A 27,436-nucleotide genomic window follows, 5' to 3' on the forward strand; every position below is an offset into this window, starting at 1 on the left:
TCTGAAGACAAATGGTGTCGACAGATACTAAAAGAATATTCACATGCACATATTCTTTATCCTCTGTGGAGAATGATTATTATTACCACCGTGCCTTAGTGACAGGACGTGTATCGAGATGTCTGTAAATATTATACTGCCCTCAGTTGTCCAAGAGATGTGTGTTATGAGCTCAGTTGCAGAATGATTGGTCGCTGGACATCCGTGTACATCGAACAAATACCCTTTAGATTGTCTTTGTAGCATCTATGTGTGATCCTACTAGCATTCACTTTGTCAATCTAAACCTGAAATGGAACAATTTTACCAAACACTTGCCCACCTCAAGATGACAATCGTGTGGTGTCCAATCATCGTTCTGCTGCAATTTTCAATGAGTTCTTTCATGTTTTGTTGGGGTTTTGGTGCTTGGGTGTGTTCCCTTGTGTATCCTGTCTGCGTGATTGCATACAAGTTTCATCTGCTGTGTCTTTTCTGGCTCTCCTTGTGTGACCCCTTGTGATTGTCATTAACCCGTGTCCTTGTATTTGCATGTTAAAAAAAATCTAACTATGCTAACGTGTGAAACGCAAAAAAAAAGCTATTTGAACTAGAAGTAGTAGCAAGTAGTAGTTTTCTGAGTTCATACAGTACGTAGTGCTAACTTGGAAAATTCAATTTAAAAGAAAAACTTAAAATCAATGTGTTTTCATTGGACTCTGGAAAAATGCTCGTATGATATCACCATAGCACCATGTGTAATTGACCCTGACCCTCTTATCAGTCTGGTGAAAATGGCTTTTGAGAAGCCCTAAAGGATCTTTTACAACAATTTACCCGGCGGGTCTCATATTTGTTTGTGTCCGTTTTAAAAACGGACCATTGTTTTCACACGATGATGCAGTTGGGCTTTTCTTTCCTCCCCTCTCAAATCTTCCCCGTGTCCAATTTTCTCCTTTCTCACATCCAATTTTCCCTAATATTCAGATGATTATGGCCTGATGCTTTCCTTCCCTCCACTCGCGATCCAACTCCCTTCCTATACTACTCCATTTTCAGCTGATTCGCCCCCCCCACCCCATCTCCCCCATTAGATCCAGCTACATGACGCGTATGCTTTTAGCCGTGTTCCGTCCCGCGAGTGCGAACGTCCAGCCTATATTGCTCCCGCGAAATGATCAACAAATAGAATCATCAAACCTTACATTTATTTAACCTTTTCTACCCAAAAGTCAAACGGCAAAAAACACTCTACATTGTCATTTTCGTGACGGACAGTCGCTAGTGTTTTTGGCCCCCTCTGGGAATTGAATTATGGAATCTTATAAAAGTGCAGCTGAGGGGGATTTTCTTTTTCTGATGTAATTTGAGCCATCCAATTTTCCTCGTATTTACTGTCTATACTTTTTGGTCAATTTGCCGGAGGGAACACGAGACAATGCGAATGCCGGCGCCGGGGTGTCAGCTGTGTCGTCACACCGCTGTGGTTTTCGCTGTTCGCTAGCCTCTGGGGTCAGCGTGTGGGAAGAGGCGGTGGCTCTGCGGGGCTTTTTTTTTCCTGAGTGTTTTTTTTCCTCACCGTCCGTTCAGGTCTGCGGCAGGGCCGGCTTGCGTTTTTCCCGTTTATGGCGGCGGGGTCAAATACACGGGTCAGAACACACCGTTTGACTTGCCGCAAAATACTACGATGTACTCGTGGGCGTAGATGAAACCGGGGTATTTTTGCAGACCTTTTTGGTAGTTGTGCAGCTGGAATGTTTTTTATTTCTTTCTTTTCCTCTCAAATCCAAATGTGCCCGAAAGCACTGCTCGCACAAAAAGGAGAGAGAAAAATCCGGTTGAAATGGCTTGTCAGAGTGGACTTGCAGGATCTGTAGATGGGTTTTTTGCCGGTAGGCCCTTTTGAAATTGCTTGGTTTCTTCATAGTTTTCAGCAGACAAAATAAATCTTGTTTTGAAGGCTTTTGACAAATATTTGACCAGTTTCTTTTAGGAATGGGAAATTTGGTCACAAGCAGTTCTGCAAAAACATCCCAGAATTCATCCCCCCAAAAAGTATTTAATAATAGTTTGGAGCAGCTTAGCTCCACTGGTAGAATGGTTGCCTCCGAATAGGTTGTGAGTTTGATCCTAGGATTGCATTGGAGTACACTTGACGATTACTCCGAATCTTTTTTATTTTGATTTTGGTTTCAATCCTCAGTGTGTTTTATTTCTTGTTCATTCCTTGTGATTGCCCTAGACTTCTTGCCTTTGACCAATCAGCATCCCCTTTTAGCATCCATGATCAGTCAGCCAGATTTGTCTTGTCTTGCATGTAGTTAGTATTTGGTCTTTTCCAGGTCTTTGTTTGTTTCATTAATTCCCTGTAAGTTTATTTGTGTCACCTTTTGTTGGGGTTTTGGTGGAGGAATGTGTGTGTGTGTCTATGTCTTTGTTTTCCTTGGGTGTGTGGTTGGGTGATTGTGTTTTTCGCCTCTTGTGTCCCTCCGGGCTTCCCTTTCCTCTTGGTAATCAGCCCCTGTCTATGTATTTAAACACCAGTGTTCTGTGATAATGTGTGGGAGTATTACCTTGTGTCTAGCATTTTGTGTTTTTTTTCCAGATCTGTGGTATCTGCATACTTCACTTTCCAAACAAAACTCCCTTTTTCACCCCTGCCGAGTCAGTTCCACCACAAGAGGGTCTGCTGGTCTCGACCAAGGCAGCTCTCCTCCATTCATTCCACCGTAACCTCTTGCTACCTCTGTCTCCTTAGCAGATGTGGAGGGCAAAAGAGACTGACAGTGTGCGCTCCCATGCTCAGTAAATATGAACTTCACCCAGCAGACAGTCTCATTCATCACGGGGGTAAGAAGTGCGAGGGAGCGCTGGGGTGGGGAGGTTGGGGGACAGAAAGGACTGAAACGTCCAAAAGTCAGATAGAGGGTGGGGGGGAGTGGATGAGGAAGAGAAGTAGGAGGACGAGGAAGCAGATGGAGGGGAAAGGGATGAGAGAGGAAAGTGTTCAGGGGGCGAAAGGAGGGAGTGAGATCACAGGCTGAAAGAAGGAGAGAATCAAGGATGATAGAATGCGGATATGCATGTAGGAGGTCATTTTATGTCAACTGCACCACAAGAGGGGCGGTCCGGCCATTGAGTGGTTAGTGCGTCGGCCTCACAGTTCCGGGGTCCTTGGTTCGATCCAAGGTCGGTCCTCCTGTGTGGGGTTTGGAGGTTCTCCCTGGGCTTGGGTGGGTTTTCTCCGGGTACTCCGTTTTCCTCCCACATTCCAAAAACATGCAGGGTTATCTGTTTTTAGAATGGAGTAGATTTTTAGATCCTTCCATTCTCTGTACCGCTTTTTGGAGAGAAGATATGAACTTCATTGCAGTACACCAGGCACAATTTGTATTTGCGATGTTGTTAATAGTTATATTGACCTGCGGCTTTTCTCAAGCTTCGTTTGAGGAGCTTTAGGAGATGAAGATTGATAATGGAAAGAAAATTGCTTTTGTGGAGTTTACTCAAGTTATTCATATATGATAGGACGGAAAACTTTGCTGCATTTAAAAAAAAGAAGAAATGAATGTCCTTTCTGGTCCATGGCTTCAATTTCCCCTCTTCACAACCACACAAAACACCTCCTTGCCATGTTTTTTTCCACTCTGTGGAGAGACAGCAGAGAGGGCAGATGATGTGTGACAGATGCCATATTTCGACTTTCTGTCAAGGAGATTAATATTGACACTCTGCGTATCTTACCAAGGGCTTGTTGACTGTGTGTGTTGAGCCTTTGATTTCATTATCCTCTGCCCAGACACAATTTTTTCCTCAAGAATCAGACAATAACAGATGTGGTGACCAAAATGGAGACGCTGATATTGCATGGGCTGAGTGAACAAGTCATATATTTTCGGGTGGCTCGGCCATCCGTCCTGCGTACTGTGGAAGTGGGTGCACCCCAGAGGGTTGCCTGGGGTCCAGGGGATATGAAAATTTATCAAATCTTTCATATCAGTTAGCATTATAGATAGTAGGAGTTAGAGACCATTTGTGAACTGAGTTGGGGATTAATTGGAAATGAATATGCAATGCAGTTCGACACCAGTAGTTGTAAAATATTCATTCATTCTCCATACCGTTTATCCACACAAGCGTTGCGGGGCGTGCTGGAGCCTATCCCAGCCAACTCAGCACCAGGGAGGGGACACCCTAAATTGGTGGCCAGCCAATCGCATGTCACAAGGAGACGGACAACCAATCATACCTAGGGGCAATTTAAAGTGTTCAACCAGCCTACCATGCATGGTTTTGCAATGAGGGAGTAAACCGGCGCACCCGGAGGAAACCCACGCAAGCCCAGGGATAGCATGCAAAATCCAGACCCTGAGATCAAACCCTTGATCTCAGAACTGTGAGGCCGGCGTGCTAACCACTCACCTCTGAGCAGCCTAGTTGTAATATATATTGTCTAAAAAAGATTCTCAGAATGGTTAACAAGATGGTGCCACCTGAGTGCCTTTTAGTGTCCACTGTTGCTAAGGATCGATGACCTTGGTCTTTGTGTTGAGTTCTGCACGCCGGTATTGCTGGTCCTTCGTCTGGGGGATTTTCCAGCTGATTGAGCGTGCTGAAGCTATGGTGGTGTCGACAGGTTTTTGACAGAATTCACTCTAAAGATAGGAAGGCAAACACAAACTGTTCTGAATCTGGCAAGGAAAAATTGAGGAGTGATTGCATTTAGGACAAGTGTGCACAACTTATGACACTGGTACTTTAGTTTGATACAAGGATGTAGTGAGGGAGGACATGAAAGTGCCTGGTTTTGGGGAGGATGATGCCAAGGACAGGGTAAACTGAAGGGGTACTAGAAGTCCTTCAGTTTTGTGTTTTGTTGAGAATTACAGCAATGACTGGATGTTAAGGCCAAAGGACGATTTCTCCCGAAAAGTACAAGTTTGTTGTCGGGATTGCTAACAGTGACGTTTCACCGAAGCATGTGTGTATTATGGTTGTCAATGCCCAATCATCAGTCAGTTCATCTGTTGATGTTGCATTTGAACTCTGAAAGCAAGACTTGACAAACTTGTTTTCAGCTTCATGTTGTCTTCAGGTATAATGCAATTTACTACTACAACACTTTCGGCTTGTCCCGAGAGGGGTCACCACAGCGAATCAACTTTGTCCGCTTGACGTTTCACTTTGTATCCTCTTCCAATACACCAGCCACTTCCATGTCCCCCTTCACCCCATCCATATATCTTCTCCTAGGTCAACCTCTAGCCTTGTTCCACCCTTAACACCCTTTCCAATCCATTACACTCCCTATCTCTCCTCTGGTCATGTCCAAACCATCGAAGTCTGGTCACCCTAACCTGGTCTCCAAGACACCCAACCTTCACTGTCCCACTTATTGTCTCATTTCTAATACTCCGAGGCATGCAGCCTCACAGTAGTGCAGTTAACATTAGCTGACATAGCCAGTCATCCCGGCTCATGTTTGGTGAAAAGATCAGCAATGTTGGAGGGAGGCCTTTATTTGTTTTGGGGACCGCCGTCATTCTTTGGGAAATCTCTTTGTTTCATTCCATCGCTTGTCTGTTCGTCTCAATCGTAGATCCTTGATTCCCAAGTAAGCTCATAACTACTAACCCAACTAGCCGAATTGAGTTCAGATCTTCAGTCACGTCGCTGCGTCCAAGGACTCTGTTACTAACTCCCCTCCGTCGAATAACTTTTCCCAGAAGTCAAAATTTACGGTCGCTCGAAGCGTAAAGTGGAGTCCTACAGCTTCCTGATTTTGTAATTTCAAAGCTTGCTCTCAGTGGGAGAATAAAATCAATAGGACTCTCTGGGGAAGAGTCACTATAAGCTCGTAGGTCCTCACGATACAAAAGCGGATCTGAAACGGGAAACTCGGCCGAACGAGGAGGAAGCAGGGAGGAGCTAAGTAGCTTCAGCACATAAACAAATAGAAAGTAAAGTAGGAGGGATAATGCACCAAGGAGACAAGAGAGCGATGGGGGAAACAGTTGTCGCCACAGACTTTTATTGACTTTTCCCTCCTCCTCCTTCTTCCCTCCTCCGCCGTTTCACGTGAGCACCAGATAAATTCGCAACGAGAGATCGAGCGAGCCACAGAGTATAGTGTGGAGAGAGAGAGAGAAATGAGAAAATAAATGACTCTGGAAAGATATGACGATGGGCTACACGCAGCTTTAAATCTAAACGGGAATTCCTGACACACACAACCAATTTGTCATTGCTTTTTTCCCTCTCTCTTTTCATTTCTGTTTGGTCGCAACCCCCCCGTGCAGAGCGCTGCAATTCTTCTTCCTCCCCATCTTCTTTTTGGGGAGCTGCTGGTGTGGCCACGTGGGGCCCGCATCATCGATCTCACTTTCTTTAAAGCCACCTGAAAAAGTGCCTTTTGCCTCCACCCAACTCCTTTTTGTCTGCCTAATTCACATCAAATCCATCCATCCATCCAGCGGGCCCGAGGTCCACTTTTCAGCAGCTCGGCCTTCTCCTGCAAGCGCAATCAGATATCGCATTTGTGCCGCCGCCACTGCAAACGTGGCTCTATCAAAATCTGGGAGACGGGAGGAAATGAGATGCATCGCGGAAAAAGAATGAGCCGACCCGGGGTAAAGGATGGCTGGGAAATGGCTGGATGAATGGAATGGAAAAGAGAAAAGCAAGAAAACGCAGCCTTCAAGTATACCCCCTCTCCTTTATTTAATTTAGACGCCAGGCGAAAATCGATCCTGCCATTCGATACGCAATCCGAATCAAGGCGAATTAAGCGGGCGGAAATTAACTCTGAAAATATTTTTGATGGAGTGGCTTGTAGTCTCTCGGCCAAATGGACTGCAAAGTGGAACAAATGACAGGGGCCTAGTGGTGGAGACAGCGCCGCTCCATCTTCCATTAGGCCGTAATGGGATAGGTCCAGCCCCCTAGCTCGACTCGGCTGCATTAATCAAAACAGCCGCTATATGAAGATTTATGGTTCTCCACTCCAGCGGAGCCGCTGCCCGAGCCAGTTCTCCGTGTATGTTTGAAGGAAGGAAGGGGGGGGGGGGGCTTTGGGGGCTTCACTCCACTACCCCCCCTTTCCCGTCCTCATTCTTCCCTCCTTCATCCATCCATCCTATAGACTTTGCCTCCCGCCACATGCATGTCGCACCTTGACGCACACGCCTTTTAATCTCGACACTGTGTAATCGCATCCTGTCATTTCTGGTCAGCGCCACTGACACTTTTGTTGAATCTGTAATTGGAGCTGTACTATGCATAGTAGCACAGAGCCTTATTCTGACTTTGACTTCAAGGATGTGGTGAGGAACGGGGTGCAGAAAGCTGCAAAAGAGAAGTGTTCATTTGGATTATTTTGATTATTGACTTAGAAATGTTCTCTTTTTTTAATTTGGTGCTTTAAAAGCAGTGACGGCTGCAACAAGGTGCCATGCTTTTTTGACATAAGACAATATAACATCATTTTCAAGCTAAGCAAAGTTGTAACTAAAAGTTTAGCTTGAAAAATATAAAAATACTAAAAGGACTATACTCAAAATGTTTGTGTTTTCGGCTTATTTCTGTTTTCTCTTTATCAGAAATCCATTGTTAGTTTCTTCAGTTTATGTCATTGCACAACTTAAAAAAAACAATTTATGGGAGCAATCAACAGTGAAAAAGTAATTACATTTTGTTTGCCTCTTTTCCCATATTTAAAAAAAATGCAATGCCTTTCAAGATGATGTCTGTTCTTTGTATTGGATATTATCAAATGAAAATTTCCTCCCAAAATGCAACTTGTCCCCCCCCCCTTTCATTGTGCATTTTTGCCTAGTGAGACTTAGTCAGAAAAATACAATTGTCACAAACTCAGGTTTGTGAGGGCCATTCTGTCTAATGTAAATAACCAAAGCGCACCACATGAATCCGGCTTTGGTCATGTTGACACCAGACAAGCAGGCCACAAGGAAGAGAAAATGGTCAAATTAGGCCTGATTTTCCCCACTAGATGACTATTAGTTGCCAAGTCTGAGAGTTCCCGCTTTGAACGAGCCACGTGGGGGAGGACACCAAATTAAATTAGCTCGGTCCGCCTTAGTATTTTTTGGCGAGTCCTAGTTAAGTCGCAGACCGGTTGTCAAGTCTCGTCTGTCCACGTAACAGCCAGCAGTAAAGAAAAGTTACCTCTCCTCTGCTGAGGCCCCTCGGTGAGACTTTAGATGAGTGATTAAGTGACCCGCTGAGCGTGGCTGCGACGAGCCACAGGCACAGGCAGGGGGAGACGGTGTGATGGAGAAGAGTGGCTCCCAACTTGGGACAAGTTTTGATGAGATGAGAGTAATGGAGCCCCCACTTCTCACCCTGCTGGTGAGACAAAACCTATTTTTATTGCTCTGCCTTCATTTGTGTGTTTTTGCTGGTGGTGTACTGAGGATGGATGAACTCTCCCCTCTTGATGGATCACTTGGATTTGACAGGGGTGGCAAAATTCTTACTCTGTGCATAAAGAAGTGGAGCTATTTGTATCTTAACTTATGCAACTTATAACCCATTTTTTAAAGTTGTCTTTACTGAGATGACTGCAGTTCATCCTACAGGAATGACCTTTTTGTGTATAAAACAAGACATTTGTGTTTCTTTGGGGACAGTTATTCAGTTATATATATATATATATATATATATATATATACATACATATATATATATATATATATATATATACATATATATATGTATATATGTATATATATACGTATATAAAAATGTATATATATACATATATAAATATGTATATATATGTATACATGTGTGTGTATATATATATATAAATATATATGTATAACTGGATTTTTGAACTATTTTTGCGTTAATTTATTTCGTGCTCCGTCACATTGTACGCACATCATGGCCACCTGGTGTCACTATACTACAGTTAAAGCTATATTCCTCAGTAGAACGTTCATACTTTTTCATCGCAGAGGATAAAGAATCCCTGTGACTATTGACATTTTTCTGCACACTTTGTGTTTACACACCAATTTCCAACAGTCATATAGAGGTACATCATCCCATTTTCCATATGTTTTTTAGAGATGCCGTGAATTGTTTACATTAACCTTATCTGTATATAATTGGTTACTTCACAGCTCTTGATCTCCATCTCAAATTTTCACTCCAGCTAAAGTTTCACTCTATTCTCCGCGTCTTTAACCCCGACGTCTTGTCACTGATTTTTCCTGCCTCCATTATTGGTGTCGCCTCCCCTCCGTCTCATCCAGGCTCTCTATATTGTCCCAATCCCCGTCGTCCTCTGGCCTCCAACTCCTCCATGCGAATAACAAATCCAGCACGGGAGACATCTCTATAGCCTTCTTGCCGTCCTTTCCTTTAGCACCCTTTTTTCCCCTTTCTTCTCCATCTTCTCCCGGTGAGCAAAAGGGGAATCTCGCTGCCAGTTTCATTCTGCCGAAGGCTTTATTTAAATTAGAAACGCTTGAGTGTCCTCACTCCCCGCCTTTGCCTGCCCGCGTGCGTTGCCGGGGCGACTCCCGCCTCTCCTCGCGGGCAGCCTCAAGGGTCCCGTCAAATCCAAACAACTTCATTTCGTGGATGGAAGTGGTGGAAAGCCGGGCGGGAAGGAGAGAGGAAACGAGGGAGAGTCAGCAGGGGGGTCAAGGCAGAGAAGGGTTTCAAGTTCCTGCTTCCTCTCACGGCTCATTCTGTCCAGATTAGGATTTGTGAATGGCTTTGGGGGCCAACTGGCACGCAAAATGGCGCAAAATGCTCCTCTTTTACTGTCATTATCATAACACCCACTGCTGCAGTCCAGTTCACCCCACTGCCTATATTCTCAGTCCCCCATTGACCTACCTACTTCTTTTTTCTTGTAGAACCTATTTTACAAGCTCTAAAATGTCAGAAAATACTAGTAAAAAGTACATTTTACTAGAAAAAAAAAGTAAAAATACTCTGAGAATTAATCTGTAAAAAAAACTACTTCAGTATGTAGGCAAGCTGCAGAAAATATACATATGGAATATAACAATAAAATGTAAATTTAAAAAAATCAATTGGTAAAGATAAATTTAAGGAATGATACTTTTTATTTTTTAGAATTTTCCTTTGCAAAAACAAAATCCAATAATTGTAATAGCAAGAAGAAAAACTGTCATTCAACTACTAACTTCAAGTTGTAATATTGCAAGCATGAATGTTTGTTAAGATTCATTCATTTTCTGAATTGCCCGAGATTAAATCGGAAAACTGTCTTTAGTCTATTAGTAATATTCCTAATTCCACACTGTATGCATTTCTGCCCATTGGTCTTATGTTCCTACTAATGCACCCTGGGATGAATTCTGCCCCCTAGTACGTCACTACATTTATTTTTCCTTTATCACCAAACTATAGAGTTCCGCATACAGTAACTTTCCCTCAGGAAAGGGTCAGTCATCACAGCTAATCATTTCCTCTGTTAACAGCGACCTCTTGCCCTGATAATCCTTCCAACCTCTCTCCCAGGGCTGTAATCCCCCTCTCAGTCCCCTACTATCTAACACATTAACACACAATTATTTTGGGGGGCTGACACGTGACATTGGCAATGGTGAGGGGGAAGAAACGAGGTGTGGAGAACACAGCGAATATCTCTTTTATGCTTGAGTGACATAAGACGAGCTCATAGATCATGGAGATTATTAATACCACTGTTAAAAAAACCCTCGTGAGACCCCGCACACACAAACGTATTGTATCTCACCCCTCGCACCGCGTACACATGCATGCACACGCGTTTTCATATTAGCTGTCGTTCATGCTCGGCGAGTCGGCATCAATTTCATTTGGGTCGTTTAAACAATGCTCATTACGGGCACGTGGCGGTAAGAATCACATTTGCTTGTAGGGCTATTATTCATGAGCCCGTTTCCTTCTAATGACGGTAATTGCAGGTTTGATCGGATTATTGCGTCGTATGGCGAGGTGAGAGATTCTTTGTGACTCGTCGATAATGACCAGGGAAATGTGGCCTTTATACGGCAGCAGGGGGTCCGTGGGGAGAGGAGATTGAAATGCTGAGAGGTGGTGTGTGTCTGTGTATATGTGTATGTGTGTATGTGTGCGTGTGTGTGTGTGTGTGTGTGTGTCCGTGTGTGTGAATGACCTGTCCGTTTAACTGGTGGGATCCCAGGGAGATGGCAGGCAGAGGGGGAAAGCTGGTCTTCCCAGGAGAGAAGAGTCTAGGGAAATCAACTTTGGCCAAACAAGCAAGGAGCTCAATGGCAGCTGGCAGAAAATACATGCTCTACTCCCACTCTCCATATCCTTGTTTGCATACACCCCCCTCCCACCCCACCCCATTTCATGAAGTACACTATATCCAATAGCCACTAAGAGAACATTTGCAGTCACATAAGTCACATATTTTAGACCAGGGGTGTGCAAACATGTCTTCAAGTGCAGGTTTTTGTTCCAACCAATCCAGCACAGACAGTTTAACCAATGGGGTTTCTGCTTAAACAAGAAGCACCTGACTGCAATCTACTGATTGCACATACCAGAGTGGTGGAAAGGTTTCCTTCCTTGCAAGGAAAGCCTGCACCCACTGCAGCCCTTTGTGGAATAGTTTGCCCACCCTTGTAGTAGGTTGATGGTGACCTAAATAGAAATGACATCATGACCTCTGCCAGGGCTGAGAAAATGTGACCTATGACCTGTCACAGATCCACTAGACCTGGCCCCAAAAGGAATTCTACTACTACCTCATCTGGTGCAGTCTCAAGGAAGATACTTCTTATTTGTTATCCTATTTGGAGTTAAACACAGCATACTCCAGTGTGTTTGCAAGTGCTCACTGTATTGACAACAGCTACAGGTAGGCACCGTTACGTATTAAGTATTTTATCTGACCCTCTGATCTGCTTTCAACTTCAAACTATTCAAATATTCTTGCTTCTGTTAGCATGCTACCAGTTAGAGGCCGGTCCTATTTGACTGTGGAGTGTGGTTGATGGTGCTGGATTAATTTATCTTTATTGTAAATACTCCAAAATAGTAAGTAGAATGCATATGTGCACGGCCTTCAGCTTGTAGTGTGCTGTGACATACTTGTGTGGGTTAGAGATTGAAGGCCTCCAAAGACAACACTCAAATACCAGTATTTTGTGAACTGTTCATTTTGAAACATCTAATCCATTTGGACTGAGAGATGGCGGTCGAACTCGCGATTTTACCCAACACTTACCTTTAGTTGTGAGCCACCAGTCGTTGGCGTGTGGCTATAATACTCTCTGATTGTGAAATTTCTGACGTGAGCTTTCAACATCCTGCGTTTTCCACCTGTCAACAAAATGAGAGAATGCGAATCACGTCTATGATATTGGGCGATCGTAACATTTCCTGTTTCTTGAGGTTGTGGCCGCCAACAACAAAAGACAGCTTGAAAAAGCAGTTGACTTGATCGCCCCATTAAAATAAACTCAGGGGGTGGGGGGCCTCGCTCTGTGAGCTCTGCCAGTGCCAGCTCATTGATTCTCTAACTAATCATCCTAATTAAAATGCCTTTTATTCATTCTGCGGTTTACATGGCAGCCAAGTGCTCGCGTTTGACAATCAATGGCAACGAGCGCTTGCACAAAATTGTTTTTTGTTTGGTGTGAAAAGAATTACAGTGTAGCCAACTGCTTCAAGCACTTCAATTAATAGCCCCGTTTTAGCAGAGACTCGGCAAAAAAGAAAATATTGCAACCAGATCCTTAATTTATCAGGGTTTTTTGCTTTTGTACTCAACACACAAAAGTGGGATACAGCATCATACATCTTGCGTGAGTCTTCTATTGCTGTTCTGAAGAAGGAAAATGAGGAAACACAGTTTGTTTGGGTAGGAGTCCTTTTTCTTACTGAATGTTAGGGTGAGTCACTTCACTAAATGAAAAAACGTCCTAAGTGAGTTTATCCAAGAGAGTGCCAATAAAACAGCTGACTTGTTTTTTCGACACAAACAAAAAAACAACAAAGCTATAAAGAATAGTGTGCAAAAATACTGCAGTTTCAGATAAGCTCAATAAGGGCAGTCTAAAATCTCATTTTGTCTTTTTCACCAATTGGAATGGCTCATGTGTTTGCCATATTTTTAAACTTAGTCAAAAGGCCGTATAAACTAATTGGCTGCCAATGACGGCTTCAGATGTCCAAATTGATCTGGGAGACGTATCAAAGATCATTACGTAAACGGTCAATTGTTATCAATGGCACTGAGACATGATTATTCACTGGTAGCCCTCCTGGTAACATTTTCTAGCCTTCAACTATTGCTGGTGGGTTTGTAACGTATTACCAAGGGTTGACTAGACTACAATACTGCTTTTAGCTATACTTTGTCACTTGAGGAAACGAGTTTGCCTTCCACACATCTCGAGTTCCAAATTGCCGTTTCTGTCCATGAGCACAATGCATTACAACAAGTATACACCCAGTCGTTAGATAATGAAAATGTAGCGCCTAAGTATAATATTGTCCCGAGCTGTCGTACTTTGATGGATGTGTGTTTATGAGTCGTTCCGCCACGACATTTCTTCCCCGCCGACGTATCCATTCATCAGCAAAGATTTTTTTATGCTAATTTCCAAGCACTTAAACTAAAGCATCTCCTAAACCAACCCCCCCAAACCATCTCGAACTAATTAAACCATATCGCCTTAATTAAAAACTCCAGACAGAATGGAGTTATGGCTTTTCAAATTATTGATAACATCCTTTTGAACAGTGATCGATTGGGAGGCAATTAAGTGACATAAGTACGATCCAAAAATGGGAAGATACGTCGGGCCCATGGCTGCTAATCGACAATGTATCGCGCATGCGCGATGGGAGCAATTCCCCCATGAATTGCCCCCAACTCAGGCCACGGTCATTTTCCCCCCATAAATAATATTCAAGTCGCTCTATTGTTAAGTGAAAAGTTGACTGGTGTTTGATTTTCCTCCCTCTCTCGCACTCTGTCTCTTATGTGTGTGTTTTTTTTCTTCTTCTTTTTCCGCGGCGACCTCGGGTTAGGACTCATACATCACGGGATGACAGCTATAGAAAGGCCCTAAATTAGCAACTAAATCGAATATTGATCAGCTATGTGCCGCCCTGCGAGTCGCGCCTCCTTGCCGCTTTCCCCCCTCTCTTCCCCCTGAGAAAGAAAGAGAGAGAGGGAGAAAAGAGGCTGTATAGAGAGGGATAGTAGGGGGGTGCATGGAAAAAAAAGGGGTTGTATAGAGAGGGATAGTAGGGGGCTGCGTGGAAAAAAAGGGGCTTCTTTCCTGCGCTCTCTGTTTGGAGGACGTGCGCATTTGTTTTGCAGCACCAGAAATAAATCAAGCAAGTACAATTGATTTGAAATAGCTCATTTTGACCAAAATGTTTTCAAAAGCATCTTTTCTTTTCACTTAAAGGGAAAAGATGCAGGCCTTTAATGGCTAAATATGTGAAAAGAACACATAACATATAAACATTTAGAAAGTTAATCTCCTTGCATGCATTTCATGTGTTTCTTCCCCGTTCAAGATAATATTCATCAAATTACATATATCAGTGAAATAATAAAATACTCATTCAATTTGAAATGGGATGTTATAACTGTATAAATGTACTGTATATGCTAAACTTCACTCCACTTGACTCAGTCAGTCATATATGTAACCTTACATCAGGGGTGTCAGACTTGGGTTGGTTCGCGGGCCGCTTTAACGTCAACTTGATTTCACGTGGGCTGGACCATTTTAGATAAAATATTACGATTTTTTTTTATATAAATGGATTAAAAGAACTGGATTAAAAGCCCTGAATATTTGGTTTTTATACATCTAAAACAATGTTTATTTGAGCTTTTTTAAAATATATTTTTAGATTTTACAAAATGATTTTTGAACTAAAAACACAGAAAAAATGGATTACAAATTACAATTATTCATTTAAAAAGGGGAAAATCAGGAAATATAATATAGGTCTATACTCTTCATTTTAATTTGATCCTAAAACAGAAAGTCGGCACTCATGATTTACTTTCCTGGGCCACACAAAATGATGCGGCGGGCCAGATTTGACCCCCGGGCCGCCACTTTGACAAATATGCCTTACATAATTCAAACATGTTCGAAATTCACTATTGCCAACCATGAATATCCAAAGCATGCAAGTTGTTTTATGATTTTAAATTACACGTATCTGAATACATATTATACAAGGTATTATTTCACCCAAACAGCTGTTTATGACCTCATGGTTTAAACCCAAATCATGGTACTTTTTTTGTTTTTGCTCAACATCAGAGGGCAGTATTGGACAAAACGGCGACTCTAATAAATGAAAATTGAAGTAATGCTGACAATTTTAGAGAATACCATATCAAATAGAATGAACAAATAAACTTGAGCTGGGGCTGGCTTTAAGCAGATGGATTTTTGTGTACGATCTGATAGTTGAGTTTTTGATTTGCACATACATTAGGCCAAACAACAGTTTTTACTTCTAAAAACAATCTCACCCGTGTATCTAACCACCAATTCAAACCATTCAAACGCTTACCAATGGGACCACTTTTGCAATGCGTCCCTTTCAAAATAAAATAATGTTCTGAAAAGATGTCCCATATTTATTTTAGTAGAAAAAAGGTCCCTCATGAGGTCATTTTTGGATCACCAGAAAGAACCTCTCCCTCTTTTCTACAATCTATGGGACAGGCCTCTGCCGCCTGTAATGTGATGACGCGTTCAAGTTGCCCGTCTTCCTCTCCCTGCGAAGCCTTGCGTGTTGGGTGAGCGTGAGTGGGTGGTCAGGGGTTGACCCGGGTCATTGAGATTAGCGGGCAGGCGCCCGTATAACAAAAGGGTCGGATAGTGAGGTAGCAGCCAAAGCCAGGATCAAAGTATCGGTGGTAGGGCAAGTGGTGCGTAGAAAAGTCTGGGATGAGCAGCGGATTAGCAGCGGCTAATTGGACAGGAGGCACTCACTCCATTAATGGCTGCTTAACTTCTTTATACGCCACTATTGAGCCATACTAGAATCATTACAAGAACATTTACCAGCATTAATTAGCTTTCCTCTTTGATTGGCGTTGACAGTCACGTGGGAAAACTGAATTTTAATAACGTTATGTCGTCAACGTTCACCAAAGTGCACTTTAAGATGAATGAGTCTCCAAGATCATTTCCTACTGCAAAAACGTCTTTTTTTCTATCTCTATTTTAAAAATGCAAATACAAAATATGGAAAGTCAAGAATTTTCACATTTCCTACTTTGAATATTATCACTGACTTGTTGTTACTTCGGCCATATCACCTCATGTAACCAGATACATGTACATATTACATTGCATTTTTAATAAAAATCGTAGTTTAGCGATGAATTTTTACTAACCCACTACACACCCAACAAATTAGAGTATAATTGGCCAAAGCACACAAAATATTGCGACTCCTTGTGTGCTTAATACAACAAACTACAGTTGGGGATCACCACTTTTTTCCAAATCATTCAATTTAGATTTTTGTCGAGGGAGTGTTAAAAAAAATGCCACATTATAGTCAATGTATTGCTGTAATATACAGAATATTTACATAAAAGAATAACTTTTGAGTCTCCTGTATCCCAAGTGTCATTTTTCCTCAAATGTGACCCTAGTCTGACTCGAATCAAGTCATGCGACAGGAGTCACCCACCTCTTCAAAGTGGGGCAACTGACTCGTGGTATAATGAGTTATTTGGACCGGCGTGTAAACTATTCAAAGTGCTCAGCAGGAAACACTATTAAGCAAGTCCCCCGGCAGCCCATCTCCCCTCGCGCCTCTCGGCTGCCATCGCAGTTCTCCGCGACACCGCTCGAGGACTTTCCGGGGAAGCATCTGTTTCCGGCTCCGAGCCAACAGGAAGCCACACTCCCAATTGTTGCGAAAGAAAGTGAAAGCTCGCTTCCTCACCAAGCCACGGATCCAAATCACTTTGTGCTATTTCTGTAGTTTTTTTCCTATATATTTAAACCTTCAGTTTATCATTTAAGCATTTAGCAGTACACTCACTATGTATCATGCGAGCAATGGAAATGGTAAATTGGCTGAGTCAAAAGCCCCAATGCGTGATTTCTATTCGAGATATCCTGATGTGTTTAAAATAATCAATGTGAAAAGGAAGAAACTGTTGGAAGCAAATATAACCACTACAAATAGGCACGTGCCAAAACTTGAGTCAAAAAAAATCAGGTATGCCTTCAACTGGGTAAATGTGTAAAAGTAAGATTTTTTTTATTTGGTGAGATTTGAGCAAATCTTAGGAGAATTGAGGTCAGTCGTTGGATGCTTTCCCCCCCCCCCCCAAAGATTTGTCTCGTGATGGCAAAGAGTAAAATACAGATGGAAAATTAATTGCAAGATTTTTATGATTCAAGCAGTTCCCATAAAATCTCTCTGTGAGGAGTCCTTAACATTTTCTTCTTTTAGAATTTCAGGTTTAATTTGCAAAGATGTTTCTGATGTTTTGTTTGACTTGTTTTTTGGCTTCTGCCAACGTGCCATGACGGGGCTCGCGGGCACACCTCCTGCCATACGAGGAGACCTGTGAACAAAGTGTAAACATGAGCTGATGATTGCAAGATGAGAGATGGTAACTATTCTGACAAATGTAATACGTGTCTGGTAACATAAGGTGATATGGGATAGGGAATGTGAAAACTCTTGACTTTCTATATTTTGTATTTCCATTTTTAATTTCTCTAGTGCTCAATGAATGAACAAGAAGTACAGAAGTCACAGAATATTACACTGTTTAATTTTTCTTTTATTTAGTTTTTTTCAAACTAAAATAAATGAATATAAAGCAAATATTTAGTTTTTTCATTCAAAAAATCAAATTAAGAAAAATGAAAGAAATCAAAAATATAACAAATCGCAAAATTCCCTTTAATGCATAAGAAAATATTTTCTATTTAAAAGATAAACATTTGAGGATTTGGACTATTTTGAGTTCAACAAAGTCTCTGAAAGATTAATTGCTGGTTGAAAAAGTTATTCATTTTGATAAGTTGCCATTTAGTCGATTCAATGTGACAACCTAAATTGGCAGACACAGAAATGGCACTTCCAGATGAAACCACAATTTACAGCGCCATGTGGCCTAGAAAAACCTGAATTTGACACCACTGCTTTAATGACTTGTGATTTTTTTACTTGGACATATCATAAATGCTTCAGTTCTTTTTCTGTACAGTTTCATACCAAGTCCTCGTAAAGCACGTTCAGCTTCAGAAACGTTTGCATCTAAACTGAAATAGCATCTTTTTTTGTGACACACCGAGGCTAATCATTAAAGATCAAACGAACAGAGAAAAGCCGCCGATTGACGTTGAGTACAACTGACACCTGCAGACGCGAGTGGGCAGGGGAAAAGGTAAAGAGAAACGAGGGGGGGGAAAAACAGGGTTCACAAAGAATAGAAAAGTAGCCAGAAGAAACGAACGAAGGAAGGAAGGCCAAGAAACCAAAACAGACTGCTCGGGGCAGAAAAAAAACCAAGGCCGAGGAAGAAAGAAGGATAATTGCATTAGAAAGAAGAGCGGGCCAAAAGGAAGGAAATGATTAGAGGAGTTGGGACTGATATCCGATAGAGAGATGGAGGCTGACTCTCTTACTATCCACTGTTCAATACATACTGACACTCTCTCTGTCAATACACGACACACTATATGCGATTGTGTGTGTGCGGCCACTCTCGCTTGTTCCGTTTCCCTGTGGAATGCTTATGTCAATCCCGCTCTTTCTCCCCCGACGTCATCTTCAACTTTCTTACTGTCTTTGTCAACTTCCAGTAAGGCATTAACTGGCATTAACTTAAACATCTTACTTTTGCTTTTACGTGTGTCACTTGTGATCACATGCCAAATTTATGTGCACACTTGTGCAACCACGTTATTACGTACCCGGACATTTCGTCGACGGACAGTTCGTCGACGGACAGTTCGTCGACGGACAGTTCGTCGACGGACAGTTCGTCGACGGACAGTTCGTCGACGGACAGTTCGTCGACGGACAGTTTGTCGACGGACAGTTTGTCGACGGACAGTTTGTCGACGGACAGTTTGTCGACGGACAGTTTGTCGACGGACAGTTTGTCGACGGACAGTTTGTCGACGGACAGTTTGTCGACGGACAGTTTGTCGACGGACAGTTTGTCGACGGACAGTTCGTCGACGGACAGTTCGTCGACGGACCTAACCTTAACCACTAACCTTAACTACTATCCCCTAACCCTAAACCTAACCACTAACCTTAACCTCTATCCCCTAACCCTAATTCTAACCACTAACCTTACGAATTGTCCGTCGACGAAATGTCCGGCGAGGAAACGCCGGCGACGAAGTCCGGTCACGCATTATTTCAGTTGTCTGTACTCCTGTAAGCAATAGATTTCTTTCCCCCCATTTCGATTTCCTTTTTATATATACTATAACCTGACAGGTGGTGATGGTGGATGAGTGGTTTGGTTGTCCACCTCAGTTCCGAGATTAAGTGTTCAATCCCGTGCTCAGGTTGAGGCATACTTTCTTGACACTCATGACTACCAATTAGTGAGGCACGATCTATTTGGAATGTTGGACTTTTGAAGCAAGAGCACAAAATCTGTAAAACTCAAACTTTTTCCTATTCTTCTTTCACCTTGGATCCTCATCCTAAAGTTTTGTCTATCTGGCCACACATCTTTTGTGACTTCCTCTCTCCATCTATCACATGCCTTCCCTTTTTTCCTCCCTCTCTAGGCGGGCCTACCTTTTCGTCATTGACCCTTGGCCCCGGGTGTCTGGTCATCGACTGGCTCTCTCCGTGTCACTGAAGCTCCCTGTCAATACTTACCAGGTTTGGCCACCCTCTGCGCTGTGGTTGGAGAGTGGAGGGTGGGTGGGGAGCTTGGAGGAGATACACGAGATGCTCCACAGAAGAGGAAGATAAAGTAAAAATGAAGAGGTGCATGCTATCAAAGTCTATCTCAGTTATTGCACTCTGCTGGAGTCTGACCTGTACATTTGATGAAAACTAGCTTTTATTATTAAATACAAGTTCTTTCGTCAACAAGAAAAATACTGTTATAAGCAGTAATAGGAAGCCCAGTAGTTTCAAATCAGTTTTTCCCTTGGAACTAGTTTGTTTTACAATTTTTGAGGACCGCTTTTAAACACTTGATGTGCCACTATAGAGTTTTTGGCTTTGAGGCAGAACTGTCAACTGTTACGCTATTCCATTCATTCATTTTCTATTGTGCTTATTCTCGCAAGGGTCACAGGGGTGCTTAAGCCTATCCCAGTCAAGCTTGGGCAGTCGGCGAAGGACAACTGAATAGAAAATAAATACAAATACGTAATACAGATAGCTAGTCCACGCTAACTCATTATCCTAAAACCTTTTATATCTTGATATCAGATGAAATATTGTCCAGAATGGTCCAAGATATCTGAGGACATTCCCCTCAAGTCAGATGATGTTCCCAACCCAGCTTCACTCTAAATTTGCATTGTTGAAGTGTGCTTGGTTCCCCCAAAAATGATGTTTGACATGTAATCTTTCTCTCATTAGAAGAGGGATGCTTTAGGACAGCTTGTGTAGACGTTCTCAACCCAAAAATAGATGATAGCTTCCTTAAATACTCTCAATTGTTGATCGTTTAATGCTCATTCCTGCGAATTTCACGACAGTGGTTTTATTTAAGAGTTTTTCGATGACATCCTCTTGTTGTTTGCACATAGCTGTTTAACTGAAATATATTTCTGCACTGACGTGCGCTCAGGCTTGTCTATATGAGAGCAGACATTGCGGGGTGGTGAGCACGGGAGGGAAAAGGACGTAGCAGCAGTTGGGGGGTATATAGATGTGTGTATGTGGTGTGTGGTGGGGCGGCACGCTAGGAGGGGTTGGGGGGGGCGGTCTTTCCTCGTCGACAGTTTGACTGATGACATGCATTAAACAGTTAATCTGTCTGATTGAATGTTTGCTTCCTCCAAATTGAAACATTAAACAACAAGGCGAGAGAGCGAGGGGGAGGGCGAAGTGGCCAGAGCGGGATATGGCTTCATCTATTGCCCAAATCATGTAAAGCATGAGACTGGAATATATAATACTGTCCTGCCAGACGCAGAGAGGGGCGAGCTAGATTGGAAGGGACAGATGAAGAAGGAAAGAGAGAGAGTAAAAGAGAGAGAGAGTGTGTGTGTGAATGAGGGGAAAGGGGGCGAGAGTTGAGGATGGTGAGGGCCACGACTCGGTGGACGGGAGGAAGGAAAAGATGAGTGAGGCGGAAAAGGCCCGTGGAGAGCGAAAGTCAAAAGTCAAGTGGACCAACATAGAATCGTGCATTGTTTTCAACAGTCCTTGTTTAGGACTCCAATGTCCAAAAGCTTAAAATTGAATAATCGCTGCCCCAGCCAAAACGGATTGGACATACGTCACCCTCAATGTAGCCAATGAGTTCATGGTTAGGCCAGTGTACGGACTGGGGGTGGGAAGTGGCCCATTTCTGCCTGGCAAGCAATGTGTAGATTGTTCATGCTATACATGAGAATTTCATTTTTTTCACATGGGTGGCGTAAAACCAGAAATGTGTGTGTTGTGTGATTACGTTTGTCCACTACTTTGTTCACTTTCGTATCTGCAGTCATCGTCGTTCATTCGCCCTTTCCCAGACAAAAAGGCCCTGTCGTTCACCAAAGTGACCCCAACACGCAATTTTATATCACATACTAAGCGGTCGAAGAAGGATAGCGATGGCAAATAAGCATTAAGACTTCCAAGCATGAACGATCAATTTCAAACCAAGCCCGCATGTGTCCATCGAGTGCCTAGTGTCCATTTTAATGGTTAAAAAGTGAAGTCAGAGTGTTTCTTTACCGATCTAAGTCTAAAACCTGTAGATAAACGGCATAGTATAACCTTAAAAGCGTTACATTATCACACGAAGACGCACAAACACTTTGATCGCTTTAAACAAAAAAAAACAGCGAAAAAAAACGATGGCAACCCATTGTCTGACCCCGGAGCTGCTAATGTGATGTCATTTAGCCTCAGCCTGACCTTGTCCACTCGCTGGGTTCCACGCCAACACCCGCTCCAAATGGGTTTCCCTTTGTCTCAAGTGCATATTCCCCTTCTGTCCAAATAGCCATCATTTTCTACAAGCGACTCATTCTGTGCCGTTGGTATAATTGCCCCAAAACCGACACCCGTTGGGTCTTGATGAGCACATGACTTTAGAGCCACTTTAGTGCAGAGACGAGAGAAAGAGAAACAACAGGGGGAAGATGAACACATTAATGGATAGGTTGCAAGATGGACGGATAAATTGATAGATCTTTTAGAGAAGGTCAAACTTCTGTGCCCACAACGCGGGACCATCACAAAGAAAAGAGAAATTGATTGCCGCTCACAATAGCGGCGAAATGACTGCAGAAATAATTTTCTGGGCAATGAACATTCTAGGAGGTGCGAGTGGAAAGTGCATAGCTCTTTTCCCTCCATAGGGTAGAAAATGGCTCAGGCAAAAACGGCTGTCAAGTGGAGTTGTTGCCCTTTCTTTGCCGGCTTGTTTGTTCCACTCCCTTTTGTATGTGTTCAAATTCACGTGTGTTTGTGTGAGTTGAAGACATTCCACTAGACTAACATCCGACGCTAACTGGATTTAACATTGCAATCGCAGTGATTTTAAGATGTCAAATCCAAATTTCTTGGGCATAAAAATTGCAGTAACACTTGCATTTAGAACGTGCACCGACAGTTATTCTCTCAAAGCTTATGAGCCACAACTGCTCATTCATTCATTTTTTGAACCACTTGTTTAGTATTACACAATTTCACCTTTTTTTCCGATGTGGCAGCAATATGCTCATGCACTTCAACACCGTGACCGGACGTTTGGTCGCCGTACTTTTGGTCACGGACGTTTGGTCGCAGACGTTTGGTCGCCCGGACCTAAACAACCGGCGACCAAACGTCCGGCGACCAAAAGTCCGGCGACCAAACAAGGTAAAACAACACGGTCTACGCATCAATAAAAGCCAACGATGGCCATGAGCAGTTTCACTGAGCGGACGTGTGAGTGGATAAGAGTTTGAATGTACATGAGTTGTCCCCTTAGGAAGTGACGTCAGTCAGGGTCTTAATAAGTTCTCCAAAAAAACACAATAAAAGTACGGGAAATTCTGAGCTTTTCTTTAGCCTAATAATTAATAGGGCATTAAGTATGACTAAATAATAATTTACAGTTTGTATTTAGGGAATTTGAGCAACAATTTTAAATGGTAATTATCAATAACCTTTCGGGCGACCAAACGTCCAAGTACCCTTCAACACAGAGAAGAATAATCATCAAAACCATGCATGTAGAATGCACATAATCAGAAACCCATGTAATAATGATATTCACTAGTTACTGTAAATTATTACCCCCAAATAAACCACCTTGGCCTGAAACATATCAATAGGTTCTGCGAACTGCCAACACTAGGTGACAAAAAACAAAAAAACAAAAAAATCATACAATTGAACCCAACATCAAAACCAGTGGACAGCCATTTTCCTCCCGATGCTTCATCACTGTTTTGTTAAATACCTCCTTAACAGCAAGAGAATACGCCAACTGTCCCCTGGAGACTTGAACTAAACGATCATATTCCAAAAGCCGCAGTGCTTAAGCACTTAACGCCCCCCTGCCCCGACTTAAACAAAACGACGGATAATTACACAGCCTCCTCTGAGTGAGCTTTTGACATATGAAACCATCTTCTTACCAAATCTATTAGACAAACAAATCTTTCACTTCTTACTTCCTGCCCTTCCTCCAGCTAACGACACCCAGATTGATAGAGGCCGTAGCCCCACAAAGGGCGGCGAATCGGCATGCTAGTGTAGACAGAGATGGATCGGGAGGGACTTGTGTGGATAAACAGACTGAAGTTGATTGCTAGCGCAGAAAGGGGCCATTACGGCGAATCCGCACGCTAATCATAATGAATCACTTACTTATTAAGCGTTAATTACGGCACACAAATACATCCCGTACGCCTGATGGAGCAGGGGCGTAGCGAGTAGACGAGGGGTGTCTGCCATCTAGACCGCATTAATTTATCCTTATTTATTAATTTGTCTCATTAAAACAACAAGGCTGTGCGGTGGAAGCGCTTTTTCTTCCCGCCGCAAACAAATGGGGACCGCATCGGAAACCAGGCGTGGATCTTAAATCATGTGTCGCGATGCTAATTAGTGGAATGGCTTTATCCGAAGCTCCTCTGCCTTTTATCATACCATACACGGCAAAGAGTGGAGATTAGAGAATCATTACTCAGGGAAACTATTTACCTGGTTCACAAACAGTAGACTCTGCTATCACATGGTTTTTTTATGAACTGTTACGAAATGCTGAGTAAGCTTTAACTAATCCTGGTGGTAGATTTTCGTGTTGTCACGTCATCCCTTTCACCTCTTTATCTAAATGATGTTGGTCGTCTTTCTCGCTCCTAAACTTTCATCACGATTAATAAGTTGTTATTGTCACTCAACATTGAAATATAAGATGGCGACTTTTTACAAAAGAAAAAAAAGTAGTCTTTGTTGTTCTTTATTTATTGTGCAGGTGTTTTTTTGTCATGCAATTGACAAATTGTTCTAAATAAAATAGTTTTTATCTTTTACTAAAAGATAAAAACTATTTTATCTTTTGTAAAAAGTCGCCATCTTATATTTCAATGTTGAGTGACAATAACGACTTATTAATTGCGATGATAGTCGCATTGCAATTAACATAATTTTAGCCATGTTAATGGTTACTAAAAGACTTTTAGTAACCATTAACATGGATAACCAAAGATGCCAGATGTGTTATTTGAAACTAATGGCTGCAAGGTGCACGAATTGTAAACTTTTAAATTACTTAATATAGGCAATAATTGGGGTGACATAAATTTTTTTTTATAACAATCCAATAAAACCTAGAGCGGTGCAAAAAAACCACATTTTCATTAGAAAGTGAATACAAGAACAATATTACATAGTACAGTCCTTGTGATTGGAAAAAAAACATGTTTAAAATGTTTTTGTTTTTTAGATTAATGGCATCCTTATTTATTTCAATGGAAAAATATGATTAGATTTGATCTTGGAACGGATTTAAACTTGCAAATAGCTTCCCCCATTTTCCTCCAATTCATTCACCCCCTCGGTCCCATCTCCCCTCTGTTTCTCCACAAGGTCCACTCTCAATTTCCCTGAGTCGGGCAGGCGCGAGGGCCGCACCTGAGCGTGGGGCGGAGTGCGATAATGGCGTTTAATGCCCCGGTAATACGAGGCAGATATTATAATCTCGACACTGTCACATTGCGTTAGAGGCTGGGAGACTGATGTGTCAATGTCAGCGGCGAGTGGGTGACTGGTGGGGGCTCAGGAAACGCTACCTACCGGTCATGCAGCCAGAGACGATACAAACTATACAGCTACACTTCAATATTCTCAAGCTTCTATTTTCAATGGGGTGCAGTGGTCAGTCGGGGAGGCTTTTACGTCAAATGTGCCTGCACAAGGAACTTGTAGTGCATTTGGGAAGAATTCACAGCACTTTATGTTGCATTACTATAAATGAATTATGCCAGACTACTTTCTTCTTAAACATATTAAGTGTCAAATGCATGTTTGTTTGTTTTTTTATTATTATTTTTTTTTGTTTTTGCAGAAGGAGCGGCTGTAGGAAAGTTTAACACTGCTTTATTGTAAAATTGTAGAGTTTAACCCTCTGGCTGCCATTGATGGTATTAGAATAGCTAACAGAAAAAAGGTATATCTTTTAAGGCTTGGGGGATATAAATGTTCAAGAAATAGACCAACAATGCAACACATGGGTGAGGTAACCATTTAAACAGTAACAGCAAGCATATATTCTTTATCCTCTGCCAAAATGACTACTATTTCTACAGTTTGATGAGTCACTTATAGTTGTTAAACTCTTCATCATTGTGTTTTACCTCCCCCTGTTGGCTTGATAGGAGTTGCACAATGAACCATGATGCTGTAATCGATTATAAAATTATAATATTTATGTTTTTAAACACTACTACTATCTATTTTTATTGTAGATAAACTGGTGTTTTCTTTAAGTTTTCATTTTAGGCTTTATTAATGAACAATTGGAATGTACAACTGCCAAGTAGTAAACTTACTCTCTATATGGACAATAAATTAATATAGGAAAAAATGAATTCAAAGCTTGTGTGCTATCAGAAGAAATAAAACCCAGACAGGGAAGAAATTTAGTGACTGGTTCCCTGTTACAGCTGCTATTGTCTAGAGTGCGTAGTTTGACTTCATTTCTGTTTTATTTGGTTTATATAGCCGACAAACCTTGTATATCTTTTTTGTAGTCATGACATTTTTTTGTTGTTGTCATAAAAGCGAAAAAGACAATAGAACACAATAATTCTCTTGCCCAACAATCTTCCCTCGCAGCCACCAAGTGATTTATGCGTGCGTGTAATTGAGTGTTAATAAAATGTGTGTTCCAAGCGCGTGTAGTAATTGTGTGTTTTGCCAGCCGCCACGTGTGAGCTTGTGTGTAATTGGGTGTTATCGATGTGTGTGTGGGGCGTGTGTGAGAAAGTGAATGGAAGAGGTTGTCTTTAGAAAAAAAATGCCTTTAGGAGTTTTATAGATTTGAAGACATATATCATGGTGGTGTTTGTTTCAACTAAATTCCCTTTCACATTGATTTTTTTCCCTCATTACCATATTCATAAATGCGTATTAAGCATAGAGATCTGGCATACAGCATATTCTCCTGATAGTTAGTTAAGTAGTTAGATAGCAGTTTGTAATGTGTAGTTTTGTACTTGCAACCGTGTGCAAATACTACATAAATAAAGCATTTCAACAAGGGCACACTAACATTTGGAGGAAACAATTATTAGGGGAAATGATAGGGTCCTTCATAGATATACTTTAATAAAAGAAAGACATCGGAGCACATAATCCAGCGTTAATTTGCAAGTGAGAATCCATCCTGACTCGTCCTCGTCACAGATTATTCTAAAGAAAGACCTCTCCTGTCCATTTAGTTGCATTAGAATCAAAACAATTAAGGTTATCTTATTCAAAACAATTGCATAAGCGTCTAACAGAATAACACAATTAAGGTCAAAAAACAACTGCAACAACAATTGCATATCGGAAACCAAAAACAACGGCATAAGAATTTAAGCAAGCAAGCCTCCGTTAAGCAAATCAATTCCATATTAGGTGAAACAAGCAACACTTTTAAAACAATATGCGAGTATTTTCGGAAGTTGATTCGATTATCGCCATCTGCTCCGGAATCCAAGTCAAAGCAATTTAAGAGTCCTTCACAGATCTTCATTGCGAACTTGCGACTAGGTAAAGGGTCGAGGTTTTAGTCCAGATC

At 42.0% G+C, this 27,436-nt stretch overlaps 1 protein-coding gene across 6 annotated transcripts in view; it reads left to right on the forward strand.

Annotated features, from left to right (window-relative positions):
* erfl1 (Ets2 repressor factor like 1) overlaps positions 1-27,436 on the forward strand; it is a 97,537-nt gene that overhangs the window by 15,962 nt on the left and 54,139 nt on the right. Inside the window, exons 1-2 of one of the 6 annotated variants that reach the window (XM_077597946.1) lie at positions 11,550-11,851; positions 19,770-19,974. The exons of 1 other annotated variant lie outside the window; for it this stretch is intronic. The gene's annotated coding sequence lies outside the window, so the exon portion shown is untranslated. Of the gene's footprint in view, positions 1-11,549; positions 11,852-11,972; positions 12,031-19,769; positions 19,975-27,436 lie in introns of those variants that run through there. 4 more of the 6 variants (XM_077597950.1, XM_077597948.1, XM_077597947.1 and 1 more) reach the window with 4 other exon arrangements.

This window comes from Stigmatopora argus, chromosome 4 (genome assembly GCF_051989625.1).
Source record: "Stigmatopora argus isolate UIUO_Sarg chromosome 4, RoL_Sarg_1.0, whole genome shotgun sequence".
In the NCBI taxonomy this organism is placed as follows: Eukaryota; Metazoa; Chordata; class Actinopteri; order Syngnathiformes; family Syngnathidae; genus Stigmatopora; species Stigmatopora argus.